A 3,968-nucleotide genomic window follows, 5' to 3' on the forward strand; every position below is an offset into this window, starting at 1 on the left:
GACGTCAAGAGGGCAGTTGGGTTTGGTATTCTGAAGCTCATATGAGAAGTCAAGGTGGTTCACCGGGAATTGGGTACCATTGGCCTAAAGGTGTTTAGGGAATGATGAAATTGCCTGCAGAATGTGGGTAAAGTAGCGAAGGGATTCCTCAGACCATGTGCTGTGGAATCCCAGCATTCGGAGGTCAGATGGAGGAGAAGCGTCCGGCGAGGAGGGGGACCAAGGAGCGTGGAGTCCTGGGGGTGGGAGGGTGGCAGCACAGGTGGTGGCGGGCGCTGAGATGTCGGGTGTAATGACCGTGGAGAAGGGCCCTGGAGGTTTGGTAATAAGGAGGTGGTCCCGAAACTTTGGAGGGCATCACTTTTACCTGGAGGACTTTTTGAGCTGCCACCAAGCTCTGAGAACCACTGAAGCCGATGCCCTTTAGGTCGGACGTGAGGCGGACGGGAGATGTTAATTCACAGCGGATCTGTTGGCCAGGGCAGTGTCCATGGTGGTGGAGGTTCCCTGGGCCAGGCCGCAGAGGAAATACCTTCACTGTCCACTTTTGCAAAGGGCATTGATTGTGGAGAGAAGCAGAGAAATGGGACAGTAGCTAGAGTAGGGACGGTGGCGTTGAGATGGGTGTTCTGAAGATGGGAGAGCCTGGAGCACATTATAGGCAAATGAGAATGACCCAGAAGAAAGCAAAAGGCTGGTGATAAGGGGACAAGAGGGAGATGCCTTATCATCAGCCCAGGAGGGAGGGAGGTGGGGGATGATTGGGGAGGGGCGTGGGTTTGATGGGGCAGAGAAGGGGGACCTCACTTCCAGGGCTTCTGTTTTCTCAGTGAAATGGGACATGAGGTTTTCAGCTAAAAGTCAGAGTGAGGAGGGGTGTGGTGGGCTTGGGGAAGGACAAGGGAGGAAGCGAACCTACTAGAGAAACATAGCCGGACTGGCAAGCAGCATGCCAGCCCAGGGTGAGCTTCGAGATCATAACTGTCACCCAAGCCGTCAGCCCGGTTCTGTGACTTGGCCAGTAGTGTTCACTGCACAGGTGTGGGCCAGAGATGGTGTTACAGGGGTTCGGGGACAGAGGTGTGCCAGATGAGTGTTTCAGAGGGAAGAGTTCAAAGAGTCAGGTGTGATGTTGGAAGAGTGTGGTCCTGGGCTGTGAGCTGGACGGCTGGGAAGGGAAGCCAGAGGGGCCCTGATGGAGAGGCGGGGCCAGGGCTGGGGGGAGTGCGGGAACCGAGAGCCGGACAGAGAGCAGGTTTCTGAAGGCCAAGTCCAGGCTCTGGCTGAGGGGATGGTGGGAGACACGGTCACTGCTGGTGAGGTAGTTGGGGTACGGGGAGCGGGGGTGGGGCGAGCCTTCCCTGTGTAAGCTGAGTCACCAAGACGGATGGCAGGAGCGGGGGCGGGGCGGGGGGGCGGCAGAGGAGGCTACAGGGAAAGGGAGGCAGGAGGATGGGGGAGGATCCGCCGAGGCAGTGACGTCAGGCTGAGCTCCGAGGGGCAGTGGAGGGTCAGCAGACGAAGGGGGCTGGGGTGGGAGTGGCAGAGAGGGGAGGGTGCGCTTCTGGTGAGGGAACAGCACGTGCAGAGAGGAGAGGACAGGGCCCAGCCGAGCACTGGAGGAGCTGAGGGGTGAAGCAAAGTGCGGAAGGAGGGGCCGGGCTGCCTTGGGCTGGCTCAGAGGCCATGGCATGGAATTTGGTCTTTATCCTACTAGGAGCATCTGGGAGTTGTCCAAGAGGACTCTTGTGGTTGAAACATTTTGTGATTTTATGACCCTCGCGCAGGCCTCCTTTGCCTCTGTTTTCAGACTCTCCATCCTCCTGCCCCCAAGGGTTTCCGTGGTTCCCATCACCCACACTGTCGCACACAGGCAAATAGATGGGAAGCTGGCCGTGCAGCCCAGTGGACAAGGGGCTCCTTAGTGCAGGGGGCCTGGCCCACAAGCTAATGGCACCAAGGGAGACACCAAGGCCCTGGAGCGCCGAGACAGGCTCGATGACCCAGTGGCTGGGCACAGGGCACGCGATATGCACAGAGTGTGGTAGGAGCATGTCGGGGCTGGGGCTGAAGGCGGGCAGTGTGAAGGAGCCACGGCACCTGCATCCTGAAGTCTTCCTGGCAATTCCTGAGCTGGTCGGGAGCCCCGGTTCAAAAGCACCTCCCCAGATGTCTGACTGTCAGCATGCTCGCCCTCGTTGAACTCTGCTCCCCCAGGGCCCCTGTGCGTGGCCCGTGCTGGCAGAGGGGTTCCTACTTTCTCTCGTTGGACACACTTTGTTGACGGCTGCTCGCCAGGTCTGTGCAGGCTCTGAAGGAAGACGAAGGTCAGGGGGCTGCCTGGCTTTCCAGGAGCTTCCTCTGCAACCCAAGGGACAGGATTCCATCAGACAGGGTTAGCAACTGGCGTTCAGAGAACTCCTCTTCTGAGTCGCAGGTGTGCTGAGCCCCTGCACACCCTTCATGTGTTCTCTGCCCTCAGACCGGCTGTCCTGTTCACTGGGAGGGAACGTGCAGTCCTGAGAAGCCACGTGGCCTTTCCAGGGCCCCCAGGTGGAAGTGGTGCCTCGACGTTGAACTTGCACCTGTGTCTGGAGCCCGGCCCTGAGGCCAGGCAGGCCTCCGTTGGTGTCCCAGCTCGCGCCCTCTGAACCCGGTGGGCTGGAGTAAAGCGCTGGGCTGGGCTCCGAGCACAGGAGAGAGGAGGGGTGCTGTAGGTGCGTCTCAGTCACTGGAGACTGGCAGGAATTGGGGAAGTTGTGATAGCAGTGTGCGGTGGCCAGGCACTCCTCTGCGTATTTTATACCTTCATCCTCTCAGCCACCCCATGAGGTCAGCTCTATTGTCTCCCCATTTTACAGAGGAGGAAACTAAGGCAAAGGGCATAAGTGACTTACCCAAGGTCAGTAGAGAAGCTGGAACTCATGAAGAGGGATCAAGTTTGGGGCTGGAGGAAAACATGGAACCTGGAAGGGACAGATGAGTGGCCTGGGGGAAGCGGGGGCAGGGGGAACAGCAAGGGCAGGTCAGGGTGGCTGGCTGGGGAGGGGAGCTGGGAATGGGCCAGTTCCTGCAGTGGCTCAGACGTATGGTGCTTGGGGCTGTGCTAGGGTCTGGGAGGCTCAGTCCTTATGACTCTCACACCTCTGTGACCTAATCAGAGAGGCAGGGCCCAGGCCATGCACCCAAGTCCACCAGGACCCAACTCTCCACTGTGGCTCCAGCCTCCTTGGCCACACCCCTGTATTGCCGTAGCCCCTTCCTTGATGCTGGGCCGTACCCCCATCCCCCAGGCTGGCAGTGGCCTCTCCTGCTTCGTCTCCATCCTGCGAAGCTCAGTCCAAGCACAGCCTCCCTGACCATCACCTCCCCGTCTCCACACTCAGGATCAGAGTCTCTCAGGCCCAGTGAGGAAGAATCTTCCAAGTGTGTGTGGCTCTGCTTTTCCTTCTCCTCGTCATTCAGCCCTTGTTTGTTGAGCACCTACTGTGTGCAGCGGGGAGACTGAGGCCCAGAGAGGAGATGGGACTTGAGCAAGGTCACTCAGCCAGTCAGGGGGGCCTGGGACCGGGTCTCCCCTTGCCTCACCCCCAACCTCCTGTTACAGGGCTCTTCTCCCTCAGGGAAGTGGCAAGCTGGGCTGAGGGCAGAGGGAGTGGTGGCCCTGCCGAGCTCCCCAGCAGTCAGGAGCCTTTGAAGAGCTGAGAGGAGGGGCTCAGAACCTCTGTCCCCCCATACTCTCCCTGCCCCCCACGGTGGAGAGGGGTTGCTTTATTTCTACTGCGCCCTGAGCTCTGACCTGTGTGGTATCCATCTCCTGAGAACCCTCCACTTCCCCTCCCCTCCCTCCCCTACCACATCTGTTTCCCGTCAGTCTCCAGCTGCGGCTCCCCCCTGCCAGCCCTGCCCCCCATGAGAAGAAAACACTAATGGGCTTTGCCTCACTGCGGGGGGTGGGGATGGCCCTG

General features: G+C 59.6%; 1 protein-coding gene across 1 annotated transcript in view; it reads left to right on the forward strand.

The window, feature by feature from the left end:
• The window catches only part of ZCCHC24 (zinc finger CCHC-type containing 24), a 61,834-nt gene that overhangs the window by 50,808 nt on the left and 7,058 nt on the right, over positions 1 to 3,968 (forward strand). The window lies entirely within an intron of this gene.

Source organism: Pseudorca crassidens, chromosome 16 (assembly GCF_039906515.1).
Source record: "Pseudorca crassidens isolate mPseCra1 chromosome 16, mPseCra1.hap1, whole genome shotgun sequence".
NCBI classification, from domain to species: Eukaryota; Metazoa; Chordata; class Mammalia; order Artiodactyla; family Delphinidae; genus Pseudorca; species Pseudorca crassidens.